The following is a 16,226-nucleotide window of genomic DNA, read 5'->3' as shown; positions in this document are numbered from 1 at the left end:
CAGAAATATCTCAGCAAGAAGAATGACCCTGAGGACCGAGAGAACTCGCAATGAGATGACCGAGGTAAGACCCATGGGGAGCCGACCAGGCTCAGAGAACCCTGCAGGAAGAAGATGCCAACGGGATCACTGATCCCAAGAAACGTAGGGACGGATGCCTGAGAATCCTAAGGTCAGACTCATCTACCTATCCCTGCATTCTGACAAGACCTAATCCGCCTGAATGGATCACAGCAGTGCACAGCTGTGGATACAGCTCAGAACAAGACCTGGAAAGGCACCAGCCTGGATGCTTGTGAAGAGAGATGGATTCTGATGTGTGTCTGAGCACCTAAATCAAAGTTCAATGATATCAGTGCCTGTTCAAGGAACAGGGAGATGTTAAGAACGATGCCTGGGGTCTCCAAAAGACCCCTTGAAGGGTTAAGGCAAAAGACACACCACACAGGACACACAAAAGACACAGAGTGCACAACAGACAAGTGACATGATGTGCCCTGGGACTGCTCTGCCCTGCACACCTCAGCACTGTGAGACCTTCCCTCTCTGTGCCCTAAAGGGGTCACAGCTTGGACATCCCCATCTCCAAACCCGACCCAAAAATCCCTCCCAGTGACTCCCAACCCACAGCCCACTTTCACTCCCTCTGTGGCTTTTAGGCCTTCACTTATCTCTGGGATGTCCAGGGATGAGAATCCACATCAAGGGCCAAGGAAGGCTGTCTCTGCCTCTGGGAAATTCCTGCTGTCTCAGTCAGGTGCCATAAAGAAAACCAAACATCCACGGATGATCTCAGCAGGGCTGTTGGGTGAGAGGATCTCAGTGTGAGACAAGTGACCACCTGAAACACACAAACAATAAGGGATGCTCAGAGTTGCACCAGAAACACCACTGCCCTGACCACACAAATATATCAATTTTAGAAAACAAAACACAAACAAAAGTCCATTAAAAAAAAGCCAACTCTTATTACTCCTAGTCCATTTTCCAAATATAATAAAAATAACCCCATCTCCATTCTCCTCAAAAAACCTCTGAAATATACACCCAGAACACCCCCAACTGAAATACCTGCCTCTAACCACATAAAAAGTAGAAAACTTATATTCCTTGACCTATAGAAATTTATTAACCTAGCACGTCAAAACCACAGAATTTTAAATCCTTAGTCCACATATGTACACCATATACACCAATCCCATCACTACATACCAAATCAAAGCCTATTATCTATTACTAACTTAACAAAAAAAGCCTCAACCTTTAACTGCAATGAAACTTTAATTAAAAATAAAATAATTTCATAATAACTAAGCAAAAACTTCAAACAAACTTCCTCCAAAATAAATAATTTAAACACCAAAAACCCTCAAAAATTTCAAATAACTACTTCAAAAACGCCTTCAGTACTTTCAGACTGATTTTGAGAGCAAAGCAAGGAAATAAAAAGCACGCAGCCTGTTTTAAGAAAACAGTGTTCACTCCTGTGCATTCCCTGTCCAGTGTATTCAGCTCAAGCACAGACAGACTGCAGCACACAGATCTCCTTTGCGCTTAGTTAGTTTTAGGGCAGAGAAGTTCCCTGCACTGATTATTTCCCCTTTTTCTTTGGGCTCATTAAACCTGCTGCAGACTGAAAAACCCAGAGAAGCACCGAGAGCTGCACCTGCAGCCACGGGGCCTGGACCTCAGCATTTTATCAACACCAGAACAGCTGATAAGAGACCAAAGGAGATGAGCTACAGCCACAGCAAGGGCTTTCTGAATTTACCATCTCCCTTCAGAAAAACAAAGTGTTTTATTATTTTATGTTATTTATTCTTTATGCTTGTGACCACTTTGTTTGTTAAATAAATAGTTTTGTCCAGTTCTTCCTAAAGAAATTCTTTCACAAACCAATTTAAAAGAGAGACCATTTTGCTTTACTCTCTAAAAAAAAAAAAAAAAAACCCTATTCAAAAGTTTCCTCTCAGGTTTACCCTAAACCACAACAACAAACAAATCAATCCACAAAAATAAAAACAGCACAAATATACTTCAATTAACAGCACCAAAACCAATTATTCCTGACTCAATGAACCCATCATACCTCAGAACCATCAAAACAAACAGACCACCTATAAATACACACAAAACCAAAAGATCCATTTGGCTACAAACAATATCCCCTAAATTATCCAAAACTATAAATCATACACTGTAGTCAAGCATGCTAAATAAACAAATCCCATAAAACAATAATCTAATTATAAATATTAAGAAACCCTAAAAAATGAACGACATCACACTGACTCAAACTCACTAAAACAAACACAACACCCTTGCCATGATAAAAGCCACGACTAAATAAATAAAAACCTCCCCTATACCTCACACCACAGCCAACTACACCACTGTGAACTTTAGAAAACAAACTCTTGAAAAACACAATATCCCCCAAAAACAACTCAGTAACAAAACTCAGTTCAAAAATACTCTGACCATGTGAGCTATGAAACCAAACATGAAATAAATACACCACATATCCCTCATCACACCACCTACAAAGAGAATAAAGCTACACAATAAATCATTAAAAACCACCAAACAGAAAAAAAACCAGCTCTACCCAACCTGAATCCCTCCATACAACACACAAAACCCCAATAACACATTTCAGAAGTCTCTTTAAACAAAGCTACTTAAATTAGTTCTACCTCAAATACAAACAAACTCACCCATGAGGTTACCTTCACTCAAAAACCAAATTACTCACAATAAATAATACCAAAAAAGTCAGACAAAACACTACACACCACCTAAGAACCTCGTATTGAAAAGAAGCCACATAGAAGGGCCACTATTAATTAAAATTCCAGGAGAAAAGAAAATCTCGCCACTTTAAACACAGAGAACAACAGAAAAAAAGGAGTTTCTCCAATCAATTTGAACTCCTTTTGTCTCCATAACTCCTTTTTCTTCTGGGAGCACCGGGGAGGGATTGGTGAGACGAAGCTGAAAAGGAAAAATGCCCCCCCAATAAACCCGCACTGGGTTATTTACCTGTTTGGTACAAAGGTTTGTCCCTCGGCGCTTCCCGAGGAAATGCTCCAAATCCAAATGCTCTTGTAGTCTCTCCATGAATCACACCCAGAACCTCAGGATAAAGTCCTCACTCCTCACAGCTCGATATTCAGCTGAGCTGAGGCTCCCCTTTTAAACAGCCCCCGGCTGGAACCGCCCCCTCGTTATCCATCACAGCTGCACCTGTGCCTGCTCTGTCCCCCCTCACTGTTCCCAGCTCACACCCGGGGCTGCTCTCTCCCCTCCCCATCCTGTGGCATCTCTCACCTGCAGCTGCTGCCCGTCCGAGGGTGAGGGCAGAGGGGACTTGCTGTTCATTCCCGGGACGGTTCATTGTCTGCACCTGACACGATGGGGCACCGGGCTTCCCTTGCTGTGGATAAGGACCCCTCTTCTCCTGCAGGTGCCCGAGGCTGAAACGGGGACTCCACCCCCGAAAATCCATATGCCTGAGGATCATAATTCCCAAGGAAATTCCCCAGAAATCGTTACCCTTCATTTGAAATATTTCCTTTGGAATCACTCCTGACTTGTCCTTCTGTGGAAGCGTTTCAAACATTCATTGGAGAGTTGAGGAGCCGAGTTGGCTTGTTTATAACTTGGCTGATAAGCCCAGACAAAACCCAAACACCGAGAACTCCAGCACTGCTGGCCCCGCCCCCTGGAACGCCCGGCCCCGCCCCCGGCCGCCTCTGGGCCCCGCCCCCTGCTTCTTCAAGTCCCATTTAACCAGAATGATTTTCTGGGGGCAGGAGCACCCAAAGCCAGCAGAACTGACCTTAATCACTTTTGGGGGATCTCTCTTTTCTTCCTCACCAAACTTCCACTGTCAAAACCCAGCCTGAGGCTCAGCTCCCCATCCCCTCAGTCTCTCCAAGGACCTCGGCTTGGATTTCCCAATCCAACGAGGCAGAAATCCTGCTGTCCTTATTGTATATCCTAATTGCAGTAATTGCTTAAGAAATAATTGAAAGATATTAAAAGAAGGAAGAGAAATTAAACAAGAGCTGCCTGCACCAAGGGCCATCCAAGGGTTGCTAAAATCCCTTACCAATCCCTTGGCCCCTTGGGGAGGGGGAGCGGATTCCTCACCAAAGCTGGTGGGAAGGAAAGGGGAGTTGCCAGGCCCACCCCCAGGTGTTTAGAGCAGAGTTGGGGCTCCCCAGCCGTGTCCTAGCTTGGGACTAGGCAGAACAGCTTGTCCCTTCCTCCCCGGGAGCCCCATCCCCAGAATGAGGTAAGTGATGCAGGGGCAGCCTGAGCTGGAGATGACAGGAGTAGGAGGGGGGCGACCCAAAGCATCCTTTCCCCTTGTGTAGGGGTTGAGAGGACAGAAACCATCCTTCCTGGTCAGGTCTGAAATCCAAAAGCCGTTACCTGCATTAGTGCTGATGCATCTGACAGGAACAGGGATAGGACAGTGTAATATTAGTGTGGAGGGGGCGTCAGGAAAACCCAGCTTGAATATCTTTTTTCCTAGTGCTGCTGCCTGGAATTTTTTTCCCCTGTCTTCGCCTTCTGACTGGGCTTTTCCCAGCTGCAGCCTGTCATCGTACTTCATGCTCAAGACCTTATTTCAGCTTTTGTCCCTCCCACACATCTCCAGCCTTCAGCTTTTGGACCTATGGGCCCCTCCCTGACACACTGATTGTCCTCTGCCATTAACAATCTCTATCCCACCTCTCTGCTGATTTCATGTGTTCAGAGTTCAGGTGTTCAGCGGTTCTAGAAAGCCCTTCCCAGCCCCAGAGTTTTCAGCTCTTGACCCATAAGCTTTATTTCACGGCCAGCCCGGTTCTTCCACCTCCACATTCATTTTTCCTGCCTGTCTGCGCCAGGTGTAGCTGCTCCAGGTTGAGACAACAGGGTCCTTTTTTTGTCTCTAGTTGTGCGGTTTCAGCTTCAGCTCTAGAAATGCTATTCCACCTCCATCCCATTAATCTTTATTCCATTACCAACCCCTGGGCACGTGTCCCATTTCACAGTCGCTTCCCAGGTCTACACTCATTATCCCCTTTGAACTGTGATTGCAATTGCAGCACTGCAGTCCCCAGTGATTTCAGCTTCAGGCCCACAAGCTTTATTTCACTGCCAGCTCTTCTGTTTCACTTCTGTCTCCACATCTTCCCAGCAGTGGCACAAAATGCTGCTTCTGGTTCTCAGAGTACGATTTTTGCTTTTGCTCTAGCTTTGTGTTGTTTCAGCTCAGCTCCTGTTCCCATAGTCCAGCCTCAACCTGCCAATCCTTACTGCAGCAACAGCTCTCCAGTCCCTACCCCAGCCCTTACAGCGATTTCAGCTCCAGCCCGCAGTTCCCGTCCCAGCTCCATATTCCCTTGAGCAGCCCCCCAGGGGTTTTACCCCAAAGCCTACCATCTTTGTGTCTCCTCCAGCTCTGCTGTCTCAGCTCCAGCTCCTCAGCTTCCCACTGCCTGCAGCTAAAACTGCTACTGCTTCTCACTGCAGCCCGGGGCTGTTGAGAAGGCCACAAGTCAGTCATTGTCATCACTTCAATGTCTTTAGGAGTTGTATCACCCACCCTCCTGGGTTCTCAACCTTGGGGACACTTGAAGCCCGAAGGCCAACATGTATCTCCCCCCTTCCCCTGGGTCTCAGCCCAGCACTTGTCCAAAAGCCCCCTCAGCTCCCCCAGGCAGCACCAGGGGCTGGAAAGAGCCACTGGGCCCCTGCTCCCTCATCCCAAAAGGTGTCCACGGGTTGATTCTCGGGGCCTGGAGCCCTCCGAGCCCCCACAGCCTCAGCCTCTGCTGGGTACCACGGGGCAAGGGCTGGTAACCCCCCAGGCATCTCCTGCAGGCCCTGAGCTGCAGCTCCATCCCCTTCTCCCGTGGGGAGAACCCTCCAGCCCCAGCATTTCCACCGTTCCACACTGTTTTGGGCCTGCCTCTAGTGCCAAGGGCTTTATTCCACATCCTGGGGCTTTCTGTCTCTACTGGGCTCACAACTGCTGTTTCAGCCCTAGCCCTACAACCTTTACTGAATTAACATCAGATATTTAGAAAAAATAAAAAAACAAAAAACAAAAGAAAAAAAAAACAAAAACAAAAAACCACAAAAACAAAAACAAAAAAAAACCACACAAAAAAAATCCACCAAAACCAAAAAAACAAACCACGAGCCAAAAATAGTGCATTGAAACAAGCAAAATAATGAAAAGATGCACCAAATATGAAAAACATAGTTACTTCTAATAAAAACAAAATAAAATAAGAAAAAGTGCAAAAACTGCTGCTTTATTTCTGATCCTGTAAACACTGCTTTAAATCCAGAAACTACAGAAGCGCTTCTCGCCGGCCCCTGGTAGCCGCAGCCGGTCGTCCTGCGCCGCACCAGGCCTCCGGCCGCCCTGGGTACGGCTGGCGCCACTGCCCCAGGACACCGGCGGCCCCCAGACACTGGCGCAGGCGGACGCGGGAGTCGCGTCCGTGCTCACCCTCGCTCCCCGGGCCGGCAGCTGCGGGCATCCCGTCCCGGCGCAGCGGCGCTCCTCCCGGCCGACCGACCGCACAGCTCCAAACACCGCTCCCCGTCCCGCCGCCGGACTGACCCCCCCGGCCCCTCAGGCCGCTATTTATGCCCCAAAGCCGGCCAGCTCAGCCAATCACAAGCGGATGCAGCGCCGGCCCCGCCAATCCCTGTTGAGGAAGCGCCGGCCAGGTGAGCCCAACCAATCACAAGCGGAGGCAGCGCCGGCCCCGCCAATCCCAGCTCGGCTCCGCGAGCCCCGCCCCGCTGTCCCCTCACGGCCCTGCTCCCGCCAGGGCCGGCGGATCGGGGCCGGGGGGTTCGGGGCCCGGGCTGAGGGCGCGGCGGCGTTGCGGTCGCGATCGGGACCGGGAGCGCTCCGGGCGGCAGGAGCCGCTCCTGCTCCGCCCGCAGCCGGCACTGCGCCGGCGTCCTGCCGGGGCTCCGGGCACGAGAGGACGGCGGCGGCGATTTCCTGGTGCCGGCAGGGCCGGGCCGGGCCGCGGGGAACCCCCGTGCCGGCCCCGGGACCCCCCAAATCCCGCCGCTCCCCGCCATCAGCATCAGCATTGTGATGCTGCTTCTTGTGGCCACAGCCTCTGCTTGGGTATTTTGGTGGCGGAAGCACAGGTGAGCTCTCCCTCCCATCACCTGCGGTAAGATTTATGGGCACGTAAGTCGGTGCAGGGGTTGCAGCAGCAGCAGCAGCAGCAGCAGCAGCAGCAGCAGCTCTGTAGGGGTGAACTCCCTGAGTGCCATCACAGCTCACACATAGCCTTTGCAGGAAGGGGAATGAGGCTGCATGGGAGAGCCAAGAGTTCATCATTTGAGGCCTGGTTGCCCACAGAGCAGTAAGTCTTTGCTCTCTTGTGGAGTCCCTGGAACCCCTTGGGGCAATTGCCAGGCTCCTGCCTTGGAAGGACGCAGCATAGAGTCTTGCCTGCCTAGGCTGAAAGAATGGCGCTTCCTGGGTGCTTTGCCCCAGTTTCTTGTGTGCCCATTCCCCCGGTCCTGGTAGTTTCTCTTTTCCCTGCTTCCCTATTGGTGGTGGTATCCCAGTGTCCGCTCCTGTCCCCTCTCTAGATCACTGAGCCCTGCCCTGCTCTTAGTAGCACCCCCGTGCCCTTAGACCATTGGTTCCTGATCCCTATTTAGGCCTGTGCACAGCACATGGCCAGGTCTTTTTGTCCCTGATCCCTTTAGGGTGCTGGAAAAAACCTTGCTGGAATTCATCGTACAAAAAGGCCCTTCTTGCCTCTCTTTGCTGAGCCTAGCCACGGCGTGTGTGATGTGAGTCTGACTGCTTAGCCCGAATCCTCCGCCAGTGGCTTTTCCACAGGAGATGCCTATGGGGCTCTAGGTAGCAGCTCCACCATGCAAAAAGCACACTGCTAGAGATCTTTGTCTTGACTCCAGCTCTGCAAAAATTCAGCTCCCCGCCTACGATCACTGAGTCCAGCCCAGAGTCAATATCCCAGCCACACAGTCCTTTTCAGCTGCAGCCCTAGAGTCCCCATCCCTGCTCCATAGTGACTATTCCAGCCCTTCCATCATTTCAGCAGGCATCTCTCAGTCCCTTTCTCAGCTCTGCAGATTCCATTTTCACTCACAATCCCACCCTGCAGTCAATAGCCCAGCCCCAACAGTGATTTCAGCCCTGGCCATACAGCATTTCCACCCCAAGACGCAGGCAATATCCCAGCAGCGCCGGCACTTCAGCCCTCTTCCAGCCCCTCCCACTTTCAGCTGTCCACACGCCCTCTCCCATGTTCAGCCTCGAGACCCAGCCCCAACAGCAGTATCACAGGACTATTTATTTCAGCACACCCATCCTACAGGCTCTATGTCAGCCCTAGAGTTTCTATGGCCTTGGCAGTCTCTATGCCACCGCTGCAGGGCTTTGAGCCGGAGCCCTGCAGAGTCCCCTTGCCCAGCCCCAGTGATTTCAGCTGTTGACCCACAAGCTTTATTTGACAGCCAGCTGGTTTCTTCTAGCAGCATGCACGGGTTTCTCCGACTCTGGCAGCAGCAATTTCTCCACCGTCACGGGGCAGGATGGTTGTCTTGGCCCCAGCTCTGCCACGGTTTAGCTCCGACCCGAGAGTGTCTGTGCCCACCGTGCAGTCAATAGCCCAGCCCCAACAGTGATTTCAGCCCTGGCCATACAGCACCTCCCCCCCAAGGACGAAGGCGATAACCCAGCAGCGCCGGCACTTCAGCCCTCTTCCAGCCCCTCCCACTTTCAGCTGTCCACACGCCCTCTCCCGTGTTCAGCCTCGAGACCCAGCCCCAACAGCAGTATCACAGGACTATTTATTTCAGCACACCCATCCTACAGGCTCTATGTCAGCCCTAGAGTTTCTATGGCCTTGGCAGTCTCTATGCCACCGCTGCAGGGCTTTGAGCCGGAGCCCTGCAGAGTCCCCTTGCCCAGCCCCAGTGATTTCAGCTCTTGACCCACAAGCTTTATTTCACTGCCAGCTCTTCTGTTTCTGTTCTGTCTTCACGTCTTCCCATCAGTGACACATCGTGCCGCTTTTGGTCTCAGAGTATGATTTTTGGATTTTTTGTAGCTCTGTGTTGTTTTAGCTCCCCTCTTGTACCCATAGTCCAGCCCCAACCTGCTAATCCTTACTGCAGCAACAGCTCTCCAGTCCCTACCCCAGCCCTTACAGTGATTTCAGCTCCAGCCCGCAGTTCCCGTCCCGGCTCCATATTCCCTAGACCAGCCCCCCAGGGGTTTTACCCCAAAGCCTACCATCTTTGTGTCTCCTCCAGCTCTGCTGTCTCAGCTCCAGCTCCTCAGCTTCCCACTGCCTGCAGCTAAAACTGCTACTGCTTCTCACTGCAGCCCGGGGCTGTTGAGAAGGCCACAAGTCAGTCATTGTCATCACTTCAATGTCTTTAGGAGTTGTATCACCCACCCTCCTGGGTTCTCAACCTTGGGGACACTTGAAGCCCGAAGGCCAACACGTATCTCCCCCCTTCCCCTGGGTCTCAGCCCAGCATTTGTCCAAAAGCCCCCTCAGCTCCCCCAGGCAGCACCAGGGGCTGGAAAGAGCCACTGGGCCCCTGCTCCCTCATCCCAAAAGGTGTCCACGGGTTGATTCTCAGGCCCTGGAGCCCTCTGAGCCCCCACAGCCTCAGCCTCTGCTGGGTACCACGGGGCAAGGGCTGGTAACCCCCCAGGCATCTCCTGCAGGCCCTGAGCTGCAGCTCCATCCCCTTCTCCCGTGGGGAGAACCCTCCAGCCCCAGCATTTCCACCGTTCCACACTGTTTTGGGCGTGCCTCTAGTGCCAAGGGCTTTATTCCACATCCTGGGGCTTTCTGTCTCTACTGGGCTCACAACTGCTGTTTCAGCCCTAGCCCTACAACCTTTACTGAATTAACATCAGATATTTAGAAAAAAACAAAAACAAAAACAGAAAGAAAAAAAAAGAAAGAAAAAAAAAAAGAAAGAAAAAAAAAACCCACAAAAAAAAAAAAAAAAAAACCACGAGCCAAAAATAGCGCACTGAAACAAGCAAAATAATGGAAAGATGCACCAAATACGAAAAACATAGTTACTTCTAATAAAAGCAAAATAAAATAAGAAAAAGTGCAAAAAACTGCTGCTTTATTTCTGATCCTGTAAACACTGCTTTAAATCCAGAAACTACAGAAGCGCTTCTCGCCGGCCCCTGGTAGCCACAGCCGGTCGTCCTGCGCCGCACCAGGCCCCGCACCAGGCCTCCGGCCGCCCTGGGTACGGCTGGCGCCACTGCCCCAGGACACCGGCGGCCCCCAGACACTGGCGCAGGCGGACGCGGGAGTCGCGTCCGTGCTCACCCTCGCTCCCCGGGCCGGCAGCTGCGGGCATCCCGTCCCGGTGCAGCGGCGCTCCTCCCGGCCGACCGACCGACCGACCGACCGCACAGCTCCAAACACCGCTCCCCGCCCCGCCGCCGGACTGACCCCCCCGGCCCCTCAGGCCGCTATTTATGCCCCAAAGCCGGCCAGCTCAGCCAATCACAAGCGGATGCAGCGCCGGCCCCGCCAATCCCTGTTGAGGAAGCGCCGGCCAGGTGAGCCCAACCAATCACAAGCGGAGGCAGCGCCGGCCCCGCCAATCCCAGCTCGGCTCCACGAGCCCCCCCGCTGTCCCCTCACGGCCCTGCTCCTGCCCGGGCCGGCGGATCGGGGCCGGGGGGTTCGGGGCCCGGGCTGAGGGCGCGGCGGCGTTGCGGTCGCGATCGGGACCGGGAGCGCTGCGGGCGGCAGGAGCCGCTCCTGCTCCGCCCGCAGCCGGCGCTGCGCCGGCGTCCTGCCGGGGCTCCGGGCACGAGAGGACGGCGGCGGCGATTTCCTGGTGCCGGCAGGGCTGTTGGGTGAGAGCATCTCAGTGTGAGAGAAGTGACCACCCGAAACACACAAACAATAAGGGATGCTCAGAGTTGCACCAGAAACACCACTGCCCTGACCACACAAATATATCAATTGTAGAAAACACAAACAAAAGCGCAGCAAAAAAAAGCCAACTCTTATTACTCCTAGTCCATTTTCCAAATATAATAAAAATAACCCCATCTCCATTCCCCTCAAAAAAATCTCTGAAATATACACCCAGGACCCCCCCAACTTAAAGACCTGCCTCTAACTAAATAAGCATAAACCCACGTCTTTTGAACTATATAAATTCATTAACCTAATGCATCAAAACCACAGAATTTTTAATCCTTAGTCAACACCATATACACCGATCCCATCACTATATACAAAAACAAGTCCTATTTTCTATTAATAAAATAACAAAAAAGTCTCAACTTTTAACTACAAAAAAACCCATAAAAACACCTAATTAAAAATAAAATAATCTCATTATAAGTAAGCAAAAACTTCAAACAAACTTCCTCCAAAATAAGTATTTTAAATGCCAAAACCCCTCAAATATTTAAAATAACTACTTCAGAAATGCCTTCTGTACATTCCAGACTGATTTTGAGAGCAAAGCAAGGAAAGAAAAAGCACGCAGCCTGTTTTAAGGAAACAGTGTTTACTCCTGTGCATTCCCTGTCCAGTGTATTCAGCCCAAGCACACAGATCTCCTTCGCTCTTTGTTAGTTTTAGCCAGCTAAAGCAAAGACTTCTTTTTCCCTTTTTCTTCTGACTGTTTAAACCTGCTGCAGACTGGAAAACCCAGAGAAGCACAACAATAAACAAATCAATCCACAAAAAATAAAAACAGCAGAAATATACTCAAATTAACAGCACCAAAACCAATTATTCCTGACTCAACAAACCCATAATTCCTCAAAACCATCAAAACAAACAGACCCCCTATAAATACACACAAAACCAAAAGATCCATTTGACTACAAACAATATCCCCTAAATTATCCAGAACTATAAAACATATACTCTAATCAAGCAGGCTAAATAAACAAACCTCTACAACACCACAAACAATAATGTCATCATAAATATTAAGAAACCTTAAAAAATGAACTACATCACACTGTCTCAAACCCACTAAAACAAACACTAGATGCTCACCACGATAAAAGCCACCAGTAAATAAATAAAAACCTCCCCTATACCTCACACCACAGCCAATTACACCACTGTGAACCTTAGAAAACAAACCCTGGAAAAACACAATATCCCCCAAAAACAATTCAAAACCAAACTCAGTTCAAAAATACTCTGACCATGTGAACTACGAAACCAAACACGAAATAAATACACCACATGTCTCATCACACCGTCTACAAACAGAATAAAGCCACACAATAAATCATTAAAAACCACCAAACAGAAAAAACCCAGCTCTACCCAACCTGAATCCCTCCACACAACACACAAAACCCCAATAACACATTTCAGAAGTCTCTCAAGAAGAGCTACTTAGATTAATTCTACCTCAAATACAAACAAACCCATCCATAAAGTTATCCTCACTCAAAAACCTGATTATGTACGATAAATAATACTCCAAAAAGTCACGCAAAATACTACATCTCCCCTAAGTACATAATATTGAATAAAAGCCACATAGAAACATCATTATTTATTAAAATTCCAGCTGAAAAGAAAATTCCTCCACTTCAGACACTGACAACAACAGAAGAGGAGTTTCTCCAATCAATTTGAACTCCTTTTGTCTCCATAACTCCTTTTTCTTCTGGGAGCACCGGGGAGGGATTGGTGAGACGAAGCTGAAAAGAAAAAAAACATTCCCCCAATAAACCCAAAGTGGCTTATCTGTTTAGCATAGAAGTTTGTCCCTTGTCGTCCCCCGAGGAAATGCTCCAAACCCAAATGCTCCTGCAGTCTCGTCGTGAACCACGGCCAGAACTCAGGATAAATTCCTCATTCTTCACAGCTCGATGTCGAATTGAGCTGATGCTCCCCTTTTAAACCGCCCCCCGCTGGAACCGGCCCCTCGTTATCCATCCCAGCTGCACCTGTGCCTGCCCTGTCCCCTCTACATTAATTCTAATTTACCGGTTTCTCCTCGCTGCCTTTCCCGGGAGCGCCCGGCACGGCTCCAGCGGCGACAGCGAGTGCTGCAGCTCCGGGCACAGCGCCAGCGTGTCCCGCCCGCCCGCCCGCCGGCCGGGGGATCGGCAGCGGCCCCGACACCGCCTTGAATGGGCCGCCGAGGAAGCGGCAGTGAGGGCGGACACCGGCCGGGAGCGCCCCGGAACTGCCCGCGGCTCGTTCGGTTCGGCTGAGGGGGGCGACGTTCGGGGAAACTCGGCTGGGTTCGGCTGTTCGGCGATTTCCGTCAGCCGTCGGCTCTTCTCGGCTGTTCGGCAACACTCGGTCATTTTCGTCCCTCCCCGGCTCTGTTCGGTGAGGTTGAGCCTTACGTCACTTTTGCCCCTCCCCGCCGCCATCTTGAGAAGGTCGGCCGCAGCGAATCGCGCCGCCATCTTGGTTGTGGCACACTTAAGGACCCCATCGGTGTTTAACACAGGCGCCTGACTAAAATGTCTACCCTGAACCCGCCCACGGCGCGGATGAACCCACAGCGCGTGTGCCTACACCTGGAAACGCAGCAGAAAATTGTCCCCGGGCGGCGCCGTGGTCGGGATTTTTATGCAGGCAGTCAACTAGACAAACATGGGGTCTTCTTTTTTCCCGCCCTTTTGGCCGCCATCTTTAGAAGGTCAAGCGCCGCGAGTCGCGCCGCCATCTTGGTTGTGGCATCCCCCCCAAATGTCCCCCTCGGCTGCTCGTACAGGCGCCGGACCACATCGCCTGCCCGAACACTGCCGTGGCGCCGCTCAGCCCCCATCCCGTGCCCGCGCACCTGCGTACGCCGCGGAAAAATCGCTCCCGGGCGGCTCCGTGGTCCAGGTCGCGCGCAAGGAGCCGGCTGCCACGCGTCCGGGGGTCCTCGCATTTTTTCTCGCCTTTTTGGCCATGATCTTTCGGTCCTCGGGCGGCAAAACTGCCCGTGAGCTCACAGCCCGGGGCTGCTACGGCGGAGAACTGCAGTACCGCATTTTATCCACGAGATGGCAGCATTGCCTTACAGTTCACAGCCCGGGGCTGCTACGGGCACGGGGGAGAGCTGCAGTACCGAAATTTATCCACACGATGGCAGCATTGCCTCACAGATCACAGCCCGGTGCCAGGCAGGGGGAGCTGCAGTACCGCTCTGTGTCCACACGGTGGCAGCGCTGCCGCACGGAGCGGACGCAAAAAAGAACGTGGCCAAAATTCCCCTTCCAAACATCCCCGAAAATAAAGGCCCCAAAAGACCCCCAACCACAACAACTACGAGAACCCTGCCATCAACAAAGCCAAAACAAAAATAGCCTTAATTTTATGCTATATTTCCATATTTCTTCTATTTCTTATTAGGATATTTCTATTATCTCATGTATTTATCTAGTATAATTTATCTATTTATATAATCTACCTATTTATATTATTAAAATTTATTTATTATATCATGTTCATTTTATTAGGTATATTTTACATACTATAATATATGGAACATGTAATAATAGTGTAACTAAAGATATTATTCTTAGATGTTGTAGTTGTCTTTTTGTTATGTATATATTTATTTTTTTGTATTTTTATTTTTTTTGGTAGCATTTATTTCTTGATATTTTAAACTATATGACTTCATTAACCTAACAGATCAAAACCAGAGTTAATTAGAATTGAAAGATTGGTTTTCTAAGGGGTAAACACTTAATCTTTATTTAAATAAAAATAAATTCTAATAAATAATATAAAAATAATGTAAAAGTAATAATATAAAATGAAATAATTTTCTCTTTCTGCGTGCTTTTGGGGGGATTGTTTGTGGGGGGGTTTGTTTTGGGGTTTTTTTTGTTTGCTTAGTTTTAGATTTCTTGGGTAATAAACAAGGAGGTTCAGAGAGTTATAAAATAAAATGTCTACTTAGTTTTATTGCTATCCCCTAACCCTTAACCCTAACCCCTAACCTGCTACCCTGACCCTTGACCCCCTGACCCCCTGACCCCCTGACCCCCTGACCCCCTGACCCTTGACCCCCTGACCTTTTGACCCCTGACCTCTGACCTATGACCCTTGACCTTTGAATCCTGACCTTTGACCCATGACCTTGACCTCTGACCTTTGACCTATGACCCTTGACCTTTGACCCTTGACCTCTGACCTTTGACCTCTGACCTACGACCTTTGACCTATGACCTCTGACCTTTGACCCCTGACCTTTGACCTTTGACCCTTGACCCCCCTGACCTTTGACCTATGACCCTTGACCTTTGACCTATGACCCTTGACCTTTGACCCCTGACCTATGACCTATGACCCTTGACCTTTGACCTTTGACCTTTGACCCCTGACCTTTGACCTTTGACCTATGACCCTTGACCTTTGACCCCCTGACCTTTGACCTTTGACCCCCTGACCTTTGACCTTTGACCTATGACCTTTGACCTATGACCCCCTGACCTTTGACCTATGACCCTTGACCTTTGACCTATGACCTATGACCTTTGACCTATGACCCTTGACCTTTGACCTATGACCCTTGACCTTTGACCTATGACCCTTGACCTTTGACCCCTGACCTATGACCCTTGACCTTTGACCTATGACCTTTGACCTATGACCCTTGACCTTTGACCCCCTGACCTTTGACCTTTGACCTATGACCCTTGACCTTTGACCTATGACCTTTGAACTTTGACCTATGACCCTTGACCTTTGACCTATGACCTATGACCCCTGACCTTTGACCCTTGACCCCTGACATATGACCTTTTAACTATAACCCCTGACTTACAACCTTTAACCTATGACCCCCTGACCCCCGGCCTTTGACCCTGACCCCCTGACCTTTGACCGTAATGCATTCTGAACCCTAAAATCAACCCCACATGTAACCCTATATGTAAATGTAACCCTGCATAATTAATTGGGTGGTTTGAATATTTAATTAGATCACCAGCATAATTAATTGAGTGATTTGCATATGTGTAGGTAATTAATTAGGTTATTTGCATAGGGTGATTAATTATTCAACTTGCTAATTGGGTCATTAGTGGTCCAGGTGGGAGTGGGGGGTGTGGTGATTAAGCAGTCATCTATAATCAGCTGTTCCCACCTGGAGGACTAATTAGGGGGGCATACAGTATGTATACCCTGTGTATAGGGGGGCTATTGGGTGTATATATAAATAAAAAA

The 16,226-nt window shown here is 49.9% G+C and overlaps 1 long non-coding RNA gene across 1 annotated transcript; it reads right to left on the bottom strand.

The window, feature by feature from the left end:
* Nucleotides 1–12,582: 12,582 nt before the first annotated feature.
* On the bottom strand, nt 12,583–13,009 carry LOC310913600. Its single transcript, XR_014590851.1, has 2 exons — nt 12,845–13,009; nt 12,583–12,745 (listed from the first exon to the last, which is right to left on the bottom strand). It is a non-coding gene; the product is annotated as an uncharacterized lncRNA (long non-coding RNA).
* Between the last annotated feature and the right edge of the window lie 3,217 nt (nt 13,010–16,226).

This window comes from Zosterops lateralis (genome assembly GCF_965231275.1).
Source record: "Zosterops lateralis genome assembly, chromosome: 11".
NCBI lineage: Eukaryota > Metazoa > Chordata > Aves > Passeriformes > Zosteropidae > Zosterops > Zosterops lateralis.
The sequence above is the reverse complement of the archived record's forward strand: the minus strand, read 5'-3'. Positions and strand labels throughout refer to the sequence as shown.